Source organism: Acinonyx jubatus, chromosome B4 (assembly GCF_027475565.1).
Source record: "Acinonyx jubatus isolate Ajub_Pintada_27869175 chromosome B4, VMU_Ajub_asm_v1.0, whole genome shotgun sequence".
In the NCBI taxonomy this organism is placed as follows: Eukaryota; Metazoa; Chordata; class Mammalia; order Carnivora; family Felidae; genus Acinonyx; species Acinonyx jubatus.
The window spans coordinates 100,751,766-100,764,936 of record NC_069387.1 but is presented as its reverse complement, the minus strand read 5'-3'; the positions used below and the strand labels follow the sequence as shown (position 1 = coordinate 100,764,936).

Sequence of the window (13,171 nt, the reverse complement as noted above, 5' to 3'; positions counted from 1 at the left end):
GCACAGAGCCCGACGCGGGGCTCGGACCCATGAACCGGGAGGGAGATCATGACCTGAGCCGAAGTTGGACACTCAACCGACTGAGCCACCCAGGCGCCCCCAAATCTCAGTTTAAATGTTAGGGGTGCTCAGAGCCTGGAGCCTGCTTGGGATTCTGTGTCTCCCTCTCTCTGCCCCTCCCCCGCTTGTACTCTTTCTCTCTCTCTCAAAAATAAACATTAAAAAATGTTTTAAGCAATAAGCTGAGATTTGAAGGTTAAAGGGAGAGAAGAGGCCACCTCCGTGTGTGTGTGTGTGTGTGTGTGTGTGTGTGTGTGTGTGTGTATGATGCCTAAGTGTAGTGATAGGTAGGGTGTGGGTGGAGAGGGAGGGAGAGAAAGAGAGAGAGCCATCTATTGATTCAGGACTTGTGCCCAATCATCCCCAGGTAGAGAATAAGCCAGTACACACAGAAGTAATGAGAAGAGGAGCAGAATTCCCTTATCATTTTCCCCAAAGTCTCATTCGGTAAAGGTAAAGTAATAAGCAAATCAGTGGAGGGATAAAGCGATTCCCATTTACAGTTCTCACTACTAATGGATGAAGGACATACATTCAGGTTACTAAGAACCAACATCCAAGTTTGATAGTAAAATCTCTCTACTGTTTTCTTAAACATTTTTCCAGTTCATATGTAATGCATATTCATTACAGAACAAAATTCAGAACCCAATGATAAAAAGAAGAAAAAAAATTAAAATCATCCACATTTTTACTCCCCTAAAACAATCAGTGCTAAAGCCTTCTAAAATATCTCCCCCCGCCCCCTTTGCCCCCGCCTTTCAGTATCTGTGGAGATTTGAATGAAACTTTACAGATTCTCTAGTTTAATGCCCACATATTTTTAGATAACAACCTTTTCTGGTCTGCAGTTTTTTCAGCACAATAAGATTATGGTTTATTATTGGACAACAGTGTTTACACATACATCAAACAGGCCCAAACCACAGAAACTTCAGACAAAAAAAAAAAAAAAGACACCTTTTATCTTTGGCCTCTTTAACCGTCTCATACAAACAGCTGTTTAAAGTACAGCTAAGTACATACACAAAAAAATGTCACTGGAGTAAGAGTGTGCGTGTGCGTGTGTGCGCGTGCGCGCATGTTTTACAAGTTTTTTTTTTTTTTACTCTCCTTTGAGATGTAATGAACATGGTCACACCACAAGTAGGACAGAGACTGCTCCCAAGGCTAGCTTGTTCATCCAAGATTCAAAACGACTGACCCCAACAATATGAGCAAAAATATAAAATGTAAATAAAGATTATAAACACATTTTCCTTTCTAAAGTATGTTTAAGAAAAAGCAGCGCCTGGGAAATTCTGGCCGTCCTTTCCTGCTGCAGATTGAGGTTGTGGTTTGGATTGTGTGGGGGAGCACGTGTCACTGTGGGGGCGCTGCCAGTGGGTGGGAGGGACTTTCGTTTTGAAGGTGACCACGTTTAGATTCTGAGACTGGGCGTGGAGGGTGAATGGTCATGGCGGACTTTTTGTTTGTTTTAAAGTTCAGCTTTTCCTTTTATGGTGTCTGGTCATCCTCGTCAGCTTTCTGCTTCTTGGTGTCAACATCATCTCTCTCCCCATCTTCAATTTTTTTTTTTTTTTTTTAATGTTTAAGAGACAGAGCATGAACACAGAATCCTAAGCAGGCTCCAGGCTCCGAGCTGTCAGCACAGAGCCCGACGTGGGGCTCGAACTCATGGACCGTGAGACATGACCTGAGCCAAAGTCAGTCGCTCAACTGACTGAGCCACCCAGGCGCCCCTTCTCTCCCCATCTTCAGTTGCCTGTTTGCCTGGAGCCGCCTCCGCCTCCTCATCTTCGTCTCTATCCTCTTCCTTACCATCGTCTTCCTCTTCCTCCTCCTCTTCTTGTCTTCTGCCTTTTCTCCATCTACCTTATTGATGGCCTCCTGCTCCCCATTTTCTTCATTCTCAGCCTTCCCACTCGCAGGCGCATCTCTTCCATCCTCCGCCTTCACCTCGAGGTGGTGATCTGGCAGCAGGTGATCTTGCGCAGCAGGTCCGTGCGGCGGCGCCCCTGGTCCCATGCACCGGGTTCCAAACAACGCGAGAGTTGGAGACGCTGGCCCTAGTGCTGCCGCAGGCTGTGGCTGCGGTGGTGGCCGTGTGAAGACGACTTTTCTAGCGGGGCCAGTGGGGCCAGAACAAGTTGCTTTCATCTTCCTCCTCCTGTCCCCCAGTAGAACGGAACTCCCAGAGGACAGAACTTTGCGGTATTCTCTCAGTATTTACTAAACGGTGCCTGGCGCTATTCGATTTTTGCTGAATGAATAAGTGGAATTTACGTAGGCCTTGTGATCTGGATCTTCGTACTCTTAGTGTGGTCACCTCCCATTGTCCTAAATGCCTACATTACTTGGATATGTGTGGCTTGGGGTGTTTGGTTTTGGTTTGAGTGCTACATCCACTCAAGCGGTTTGTAATGAAGATTTTTCATCATAATGAAGAATATATATACATATATATCTATATATATCATATATATATAAATTTTTATTAAAATGTTTTTTAATGTTTATTTTTGAGACACAGAGAGTGGGGGAGGGGCAGAGAGAGGGAGACACAGAATCCCAAGCAGGCTCCAGGCTCTGAGCTGTCAGCACAGAGCCGGATGTGGGGCTCACACCCACGAGCTGTGAGATCATGACCTGAGCTGAAGTCGGCTGCTTCACAAACTGAGCCACCCAGGCACCCCTATTTCATTTTAAGTAGGTTTCACGCAGAGCCCAATGCAGGGCTTGAATTCAGATCAAGAGTTGGGTGCTTAACAGACTGAGCTATCCAGGTGCTCCATAATGAAGAATATCATTAAAAAACACACCTAGAGATGAGGACTCAGCTCCCTCAACTAAATAGCTGGTTAATTAAACAGTCTAGTGTAAATACTTGTAAATGAAGGAGGAGGCTTTTTTTCCCACTGATAATCCATCTTGCTGTTCACAGCCAATATGGATTTTTGGTTTAGACACCTTGTGTGGTTTTGAAGTTCCCCGGTTCCTCCACCCAAAGCCCCTTTACATTTACAGAGATGGTCAAGTCTCCAGTTGCTTTTTGGCACTGACTAAATACCCAAACGCTAAATACCCATAAATCAGTGTTTGTGCCTCTTAATGTTCGTGTGTTGAAACTCTATGAACCCAACTAAGGTATAGCTTTTCTCAGGAGATGCTCAATGACTATGTATTTATTCATTTAGCACAGTACATGATAAGAAAATTCCTCTGCATCTGCCGTTTGAGTAAGCAAATTAAAAACGCAACAAGATAATTTCAGCTTCAGAGACAAGTTCTCGTGTGATGTGATTAGTGCCTTAGGGAGAACAAGGTAATTTGGAAAGGGTGCTCAGCAGAGTCCATTGTGGAGGCCAGGTTTGAGCTGAGAATCAAATGACAGGAAGGAACAAGTCACTTGACGGTGTGGTGGAAGCTTGCAGCAGCCAGCAGGAGCAGAAACAAAGGCTCCGAGGTGCACATCCTTCTGCATGTTTGTGGAACAAGAAGAAAGCAAGGGGGAGAGAGGTAGCTGGGAGGTCAGAGAGGTCACTGCTGACCTGTCACTTTCCTAAGGAGAAGCTGCCAATTCTGACAGTGATTCAGAGATATTCCATAATGTCATGATACAAGGAAGGGCAGAGGGCTAGAAGCGGAACAGGTTTGGGGCCACCATCAATGGGTAGAGTTAGCCTTTGCCTGTGCAGATTCATCCTGATACAGGTACCAAAGCAACTTACTTTGCAGACAGAATTTCCATCTTAATCAAAATCAAGGCTGGCAGTAACTCAGAGGTCTTATCTCCACCCCCACACCATCCCGTCCAGCTTTACTGAGATGTAATTGACACATAACACCGTGTAAGTTTAAGATGTGCAATGTGACGATTTCATATACTTACGTATTGTGAAGTGATCACCACAATAAGGTTAGTTAACGCATCTGTCACCTCACATAATTACGATATATTTATTTTTTTGCAGTGAGAACATTTAAATTCTACTCTTTAGAATTTTTCAGTTATACAATATAGCATTGCCAGCTGTAGTTACCATGCTGTATACTAGATCTCCAGAACTTACTCATCTTATAAATTTGTAGCCTTTGACCAACATGTCCTCATTCCCTCACCCCGTAGCTTGGCAACCACCATTCCACTCTCTGTTTCCTATAGGTTTTGATTAAAAAAAAAAAAAAGGTTCCATATATAAGTGAGGTAATGCAGGATTTGTCTTGCTGTCTGACTTTTTTCAGTTAACATAATGCCCTCAAGGTCCATCAATGTGGTTGCAAATGGCAGGATTTCCTTCTTTTTTTATGGCTAAATAATATTATATATTTATATTTATAATAGTTTAGGATATTATTTAGAATAATATTAATAATACTTAGAATTAATGGGGTGCCTGGGTGGCTCAGTCGGTTGAGCATCCAACTCTTGGTTTCAGCTCAGGTCATGATCCCAGGGTTGTGGGCTCGAGCCCTGCATTGGGCTCTGTGCTGAGCATGGAGCCTGCTTAAGATTCTGTCTCCCCACGTGCCTTCTCTGCATGTGGGTTCTCTCTCTCTCTCTCTCTCTCTCTCTCTCTCGCTCTCTCTCAAAAAAAAAAAAAAGAAAAAAGAATTAGAATTGGTAATATTTAAAACATTTTCTTTTTATATAAATGTATACATTGTATATATTCATGCTACATCTTCTTTATCTATTCATCCATCAGTGGACACTTAGGTTGTTTCCACATCTTGGCTATTGTGAACAATGTTGCGATGAATGTGGGTATGTAGGTTTCTCTTTGAGACAGTGATATCATTTCCCTTAAGTGTATGTCCAGAAATGGGATTGCTGGATCTTATGGTAGTTCAATTTTTAATTTTTTAAGGAATCTCCATGCTATTTCCATAGTGGCTGTACCAGTTTCCAAAGGTTCCCTTTTCTCCACATCCTAGCGAGCACTTATTATCTTTTATCTTTTTGGTAATAGCGTTTCTAAGAGGTTTGAGGTGATCTCTCAGTATGGCTTTGATTTGCATCTCCCTGATGATTAATAAAGTTGAGCATCTTTTCACATACCTGTTGGCCATTTGCATGTCTTCTCTTGAAAAACGTTCATTTATGTTCTGTGTCCATTTCTAATCAGATAATTATTATTTTGCTATTAAGATGTATGAGTTCCTTAAATATTTTGGATATTAGCCCTTATCTAATATATAGTTTGCAAATATTTTCTCACATTCCATAGGTTGTTAGAGATCTTCTTTATCACCTTTTGTGCCTGGATAAATCTTGACTAAGTCTGATGCCTTATGTATTCAAGGTGGACACGTTTGATGATCTTCTTGGTTCAGCCATGTGAAGTCTTCGATTGCAGCTCCATTTTCTCCAGTCTTCTCCATTGCCATTCACTCCTTGATTGGCTTGATTTCTTAAGTGTCCTCTGATTCTTTCATCGCACGAAAATCCTGTCCTGAATTCTGGTCCCTTTGGAGATGGCCCTAATCTCTTGATTAACTCATTAGTCACTTCTTCTGGGATCTAGACCTTGCTCCTATCTCCCTAACTATGAATGAGTCTTCTAAAGGGAAGGCCATGAGTCACCTAACTATGAGTCACACCCATACTTTAAGGATGCACATATTTTTTTGCAGTAAGGATCACCTGTCCTGCAGAGTAGGACTGTTTATAATTAAATTTGTTCTGTTTTAGGGGCTGTTCCACAAAGCAAATCCTTGTGATTCGGAGTTTCTTGGTGGCTTAGAAGTTCTGGTCATGACACAACAGGACATGGTTTTATGGAAATGATAAAATAGGCTGTAAGGAGATTCACTGATGCTATTGCTTTTTTTGAGTACAACTGCTGGACACCATGTGTGACATCCAAATGTCCATTAGGTTTTTGTAAACATGGAAATGGCATGGAAAAATATGCAAGCTACAAAACTGGGCTACTGTCCTCAGGGACTTCATATCTCTGTGGCTGTACCGCTTTATTCTGTCCCCCAAAACAAGCACTCATGGAACTCAGGACCATCTTTTATCAATAATGCAAACCTTCCTTCAATGCCGTTTAGATAATCCCTGTTACCACTGAAACATGTGCAGGACTTGGGACACTTCACTTGTTTAATTTATCTTTGAAAAACTGGTAGGGCCTCTTTACTTTTCTAACTTTGGTAGAAAGGAAAGTCTCTTTTCTGATGTCGATTTAGTCTCTAATAATATGTGACTGTCAGCTTGCAGTTCTGGAAAATGATAGACTGGGATCAGAAAGAAGGTTTTTCATTCGTAATAATAAACTGCAGGTACAATGAGTGCAGATTCATCACCTCGTTTTGGATAATTTGGAGGTCTGTCATTTGGTTTTGTTATCGGTGTGGCATTGCTACCCTTCACTCGCCACTTGTCAGGCTTTCTTTTCATCGGAAGTCAGCCTAGCTGAACTCTATCTCTTTTCTGTCATAATAGCTGTTACAACTTAGAGGTTTTTCAGGACACTGTAATGAAATCGCTTTCAAACTTTTACATGTTGACAAGTTTTTTTAATATACGAAACTGGGGTTTTATTTTGTTAAAATTCACCCATTATGATAGGCAGGCCTAATAGCTCCTTCAAAAGATGGCCACATCCTGATCCTCAGAGCCTGGGAACATTTACCTCAGATGGCAAAAGGGACTTGGCAAATGTGGTTAATGCTAAGGATCTTGAGATGAGAAGTTTATCCTAGATTATCTAGGAGGGCCCAATCTAATCACACGAGTCCTTAAAAGCAGAGAACCTTTCCTGGTTGTGGTCAGAAAGAGATTCAAGGGTCAGAGGTGTGTGACATAGCTCGCTTTGCAGATGGAGGAGGGGTCATAAGCTATGGAATGCAGGTGGCCTCTAGAAGCTGGAAAAGGCCAGGAAATGGGTTCTTGCCTGGAGCCTCCAGAAAGGAATGCAACGCTACTGACACTTTGGGTTTATCCCAATGAGGTCTGTGTCAGGCCTGTCACTTATAGAATTATAAGATAATAACAATATGTCACTTTTTAAATGAAGTTTGTTGTGGTTTATCATGGCAGCGGTAAAAGACTAACACAACAACCAAAGTTGTAGAGAGGATTCTATTGTTTATCTAGGAAGGTTTGAGGATGAGACTCAAATTTAAATAGGTCTAAGAAGTGATCTCTTGGGGGAAAATTCGTATTTTTTCCAAGCACCTAAAAAGGATTACTCTGTTGTTCAAAGCAAAAGCCTTCAAAAAGTTTGTCTTTTTCATTAAAAAAAAAAAAAAAAAAGGTTGACCTAGGGCATATAATCAGAAGATTGCTTATTTAGGTACGACTGTTTTAGAATCCATGGTAAATTTGGTTGAAAATGGATGAAATACTAGCTGAGAATGATTTTTAAAGTAAGATACATCACAAAGTTTAATATGATAATGTTCATTTATGTTTGTAAAGCACTTTAAGATTATACATATATATTTAAAAATTATATCATCTCCTTTAAGCCTTACAACAATCCCAGTAAAGAGACTGGGGCTCCTGAAGGCTGATTTTTTTGCCCCCTGAGAACTCAAACCAGGGTCTTCCAACTTAGAATGTGCTGCTTTGTGATGTGTTGGAGAGACAATTCAGTGTCGTGTTTACAGGTACAAACTCTGGAGCCAGACTGACTTGAATCTTGGCCTTGCTACTGGCTGTATGGTCTTGGACAAGTTATTTAGCCTCTTGGTGTCATATTTCCTTCAATGTAAAGCGGTGGGAATGATGGTACCTGGTTCACAGAGTTGTGAACATTAAATTGAGTCTGTGTGGAAAGTGCTTCAACTATATGCCCAACGCCTCTTAATTCTTATTATAGTTTTGTGGAAGGGCTGACATCTACGTCAGTATTTAGGTGTCAGACTCTTCGCCAGCCTTGCTAACTTGGTGTCGACCATCACCCTGCTTGCTGCAGAAGTAAGCCGAGCTGCCCCACGTGCCAGATTTATTTCTCGAAGGAAGCATACCCACTCTGAGCAACTGGTCTATTAGAATTTAATCACATGTGTGGTGAAAGCACAGGGAGAGTTTCTTTCACGACCACCTCTATGAGGTGGTCTTGAGGTGTGAGATGAGGGAACTAATACAACATTCCGTGCGGTTTCCTCCTACTCCTGAAGCCAATAGATCAAATTACACAGAGCTGAAAAGTTAAACTTGAGAGTTGTCAGTGGAAACTATTTATGGAGGTTCTAGGATAGTGTGAGTCAAAACTGTGATTTATGGAGCTTTCTTTCCAGGTAGTGAGGTCAGCTAATGTTGATACACTTGGGCGTATGAAGTATCTTACTTTCCTTATGCTGCTGAAAATGAGGAAATAGGGAAAAGAAAGCCCGTAGCTTTCAGATTCGTTGCTCTTGTTGGGGACGGAGTAATACTTACAGGTATTACCTGGGTGGGGGGGGGGGATCTACACCTCCTCCGGTAGTTTTTCTGTTAACTCCTTTCTACCATGAGAGAATTTTATAGTCCTATTTCTTCTTTCTGATTTCCACCGAGACTTAGAACTCCTTCTTTCCTTTTTTCGATCTGTCCTATCCAGAGTGAGGGATAGAAAATCCTTGTGTTAAACCTACAATGATACAGTCTGCTAAGTTGTTTATTGAACCTCACCACCAAGACAGTGGAGACTTGGAAGCACTAACTCCGCTGTATGAAAGGTGGGCAGAGCATCCCAGGATGGTCTCAGTAGCCATTTTCAGGGTATGGATCTTCTTTGATTGGTTTTGTGATCATTTTGTCCTTTCCAGCTCATGAACAACTCTGAATTCGCAGCTCTGCCAGTGGGGCAGCCACTTCTGAATAATTCATTGGGTCAACAGCCTATGGCCTGGTGCCAATCTTTTTCTTCTTTTTGTCCCTATTTGGGCATTAATTTTGAGTGCAAGACTATTTACATTAATTGGTAGGAGTCCTTCAGGCGTTGCATCCCACCCTACTCACCTCCGTCTGCTACACCCTGGATATACTGAATCTCCCATCCTCTTCTGGTCAAGGAGTTAAGAAAGATGATGATGACGACACATATAAATGCCCCTGTTTTACTGCTGTTCCAACTACTGTCCTTCTCTACCATCCACCATACTGTACCAAGGCTTGGTTACTTTGATGAATTTATCTATTGAGGGGTAGAAATGGGCAGGTGGGTATGGCAATCAAAAGGAAACCCCAGAGGCACCTGGGTGGCTCAGTTGGTTAAGCGTCCAACTTCAGCTTAGGTCATGATCTCACAGTCTGTGAGTTCCAGCCCCATGTTGGGCTCTGTGCTGACAGATCAGAGCCTGGAGCCTGCTTCAGATTCTGTGTCTCCTCTCTCTCTCTCTCTGCCCCTCCCCTGCTCATGCTCTGTCTCTCAAAAATTAATAAATGTTAAAAAAATTTTTTACAAAGGAAACCCTAGAAGTTCTTTCTCTTCCAGATAATTCTCAATACCATCTTAGTTGACATTGTTAAGGCACTTTTTATGGACTAAGTGCCATATGAGGATACAATGAGAAGAGAGTTGTAAACTAGGAAATGAGCCCCCACCAAGAACTTGGCCATGCTTGACCCTATTCTCAGACTTCCAGCCTCCAAAACTGTGAGAAATAAATGTTTGTTGTTTCAACGACCCAACCTATGGTATTCTGACTTGGTGCCCTTTCTGTTTCAGCAGTTTGAGGAGACTAAGATAGCATACTTCCCATTAAACTTTCCCCTGTTCCCACTGTTTTTCCTCTCTGAGCATGAGCTGATCCTTCTTTTTTTCCCTCTTTTCTTTCCATTTACCCCCAAGACTTTTGAGAACATATTTCATGAGTTTAATCACATTTGATATTATTGTAACACACATTGAATAGGATTTTTCTCTAGACGGCTCATCTCAGACATCCTACAGTGCAATCTTATGCTTCCAGTATTTTTGCTACCTCTTTTTAAGCAAGGTTTCTGGCCACAGATTCTGGCACTGGAATGCAATGTCTTCACCAATACTGGTGTCACTGGCATAGTTTTAGCATGTAGAGGTATGTTCCCCAAAAAGGATATAGAGTAGTCTTGGAGGAAGACTTTGGAAACAAGTATAAAATTCAACAAGTGGATTTCTTTCAATTATAAGGACACGGTGGACAAGCTTTGCAGAAATGTTAATTGCAGCCTATATGCTGTACTATACGGCCATAACCACCTCAGCTCTTCTCTTATCCTTCAGACAGACACCTGCTGGGCTCATTACCTTCCCTCTAAGCCTGTTCTTGTACTGTGATTCCAGACTCGTGGACCAAAAAGTTAGAGAATTTGTGGCTGTCTCTGATTCCTTTTTCTCTACTCCATATGAACAGTTAGCCACCATATCCTGCCAATTTACCTCACATTGTCTCTCTGTTTGGTTCCCTCTTTCCAATTTGTTGTCACATCTCAAGATCAGAAATCCAATGTCTCTTGTAATCTTGCCCTGATTTTCACACTATTCATATAATTGTTAAAAGTATATTTGATCACACCATTCCCCTGTTAAAAATCTTTCATGGCTTGGCAACTAAAAAAATCCAAACTCTGTCATGACCTTCACAGCCCCATCCTAACTTATTATTTCCACGAACTCTATGCTGTACTCATGGTCAATACTCACTATTCCTCACAGAGAATTTAAAATGCCATGTCTGGGGCGCCTGGGTGGCGTAGTCGGTTAAGCGTCCGACTTCAGCCAGGTCACGATCTCGCGGTTCGTGAGTTCGAGCCCCACGTCAGGCTCTGGGCTGATGGCTCAGAGCCTGGAGCCTGTTTCCGATTCTGTGTCTCCCTCTCTCTCTGCCCCTCCCCCATTCATGCTCTGTCTCTCTCTGTCCCCAAAATAAATAAACGTTGAAAAAAAAAATGCCATGTCTTTGAACTGGCTGTCCTTTAGCCTGAAATGCCCTTTCTTTCTCTTCCCATCTTAAGTTTGGTTTAAAAATCACCTCTTCCCTGAAGATTTTACTGATGATTTTCTTGGTTAGAACCTTCAGACAAACCTTTCTCTGCCCTGCAGCGTTTTCTTTTGTAGTTTTGCAAAATACTAATTTCTTTCTTTTCCAGTATCGGAGAACTTCTGTGGTAAGCGAATAACACGAAAACAATATTCTTGTGGGAAAATGTGTTTTGAATTCAGAACTGTTGGCTTCAAGACGCACATTGGGGAGACGTGTAACACAGGAGCTCCTTCCATTACTATTCTGTACTCCACTTCAACACCCTGGCGCATCGTCACCCCCTTCTTCCCTTAGGCAGTCCTAATGTCAAATTATGCCAACTTCATGGAAATATAATTGCAAAACAGCTGGCTGTAAGCAATGATCCTTTTGTGTGAGATATCAAAGAGCCACTGAAGGCTTTTTGTATTTACAATGAGAACTAGAGAGCAGCAGTTCAAAGCCAGATAATGCAAGATGCCTGCAGTTTTCATTTGGAAAATTTTGTGTAATTATACTCTCTTCTTTCCTAACTACCACAGTGACCATGGGCCCTTGTGACTATGGCCTTTCCATTTTAGCCAAAGACTTCTCTTAATAAGAAGTAGCCTCATTTCAGCTGTTTTGTTCAATCCCTATGAACCAGTACCTGGCTTCTGAGTAACTTGGAGCATTATTCCTTTTATCCTTTTTTTCTCTGGATAATCACCAAATTTCAACTTAGATATTGGATGAGGAAAGTAATGCTTGTATCACTTAGGGTTCTGAATTTAAAGTGACTTAAAACCCATTTCAAAATGGTGTAAATTGTAAAGGTAACTTATTGACTTATGTGATGGAAAAGTCCAGAAGTAGGGCTGGGTGGCAAAGATTGTTAATTGTCCCCTAAAATCCATTTCCCCTTACTTGTTAGCAATAGAATTCCTGAAGTTTTACCTGGGCACCAGCTCATCCAGTTGGAAATATTTCTCCCAAACTCTCTTGCAACTCAGTATGACCAAATACCTGACTTCTGGCTATTGGAAGTAAATAGATGTGGTGAGTGTAAACTCCACAGCGTGTCCTTAAGATGGTGGTTCTCAATGGGGGGCTGTTTTATCCCTCAGATATTTGGAAATGTCTGGAGACATTTTTGATGGCCATAATTTGGAGGTGAGGTGATACGGGCATTGAGTGGGTAGAGGCCGGGGATTTTATTACACATCCTATAACGTATAGGACAGCCCTCAACAGTAAAGAATTATCAGTTCCCAGATGTCAGTAGAGCTAAAGTTGATAAGCTGTGCCTTAATATAAGCTTCACATCCTCCATTCTTCCATTCTTTTTCTTGCAATTGAAACACGGATGTGATGGGAGGGCAGTGAAGCAGCTTTTACCTTGCAACGTGAAAACAATACTCTAGGGGGACAGAACGACAAGTGAGGAAGATCCTGCATTCCTAAAAGAGCCACAGCCCCAGAACTGCCTACCAGTGTTGGCCATTCACCCACATATGCACATGTGGAAGGTAAAGAATTTCAAACAAAAATTCTATGTTTTTGAGCCACTGTATTGTGGAGTCTTTTTGTTACAGCCTGTTCCCTATCTAACAGATTCAATAATATCAGCAAGATCCTGGGTTGCCTATATCACTATCCTGTTTTTGGTGAAGTTATCCTCAGATTCCACATGGTGGCCTCCCCAAGACATCCTGGGCTCTTCTTGTAAGGATGTGAATGACTTTACTAGCTATTAAGTCTCACATCATCGCACTATACCATCCGAGGGAAAAGAGAGTCTACATCAGAATTCCCAGGAAAAGTCCAACCTCACTCATCTAACAAAGATGAAATGTCTACTCTGTTAATCCCCACGGCAAAGAGAATGTGATGGGCTATGTTGGCTTAGTCCTGTGTCACGTATCCATCCCCAAACCAATCAGGAGGGCCAGAAGTCCTTTCCTTGAGTTGGGGGTAGGCTCAACTCTATTCTAAGCACAATGCTAAAAATGGAAGAATATGGTGGTTCCTCAGACAGGAATTAGAAGGCTCTTACCAAAAGAGTGGGAAGTAGAAGTTGGGAGGTGACCAACCAATGATTGTTCAACCTAGGATCTCTAGGATCCCATCTCTGTCTAAATTTGGAAGTGTGCCTACGCTTCTTTGTAGAGAGACATTTCCTTCCCAC

General features: G+C 42.0%; 1 protein-coding gene across 4 annotated transcripts in view; it reads right to left on the bottom strand.

The window, feature by feature from the left end:
• Positions 1–13,171, bottom strand: part of SYT1 (synaptotagmin 1) — a 547,364-nt gene that overhangs the window by 8,480 nt on the left and 525,713 nt on the right. The window lies entirely within an intron of this gene.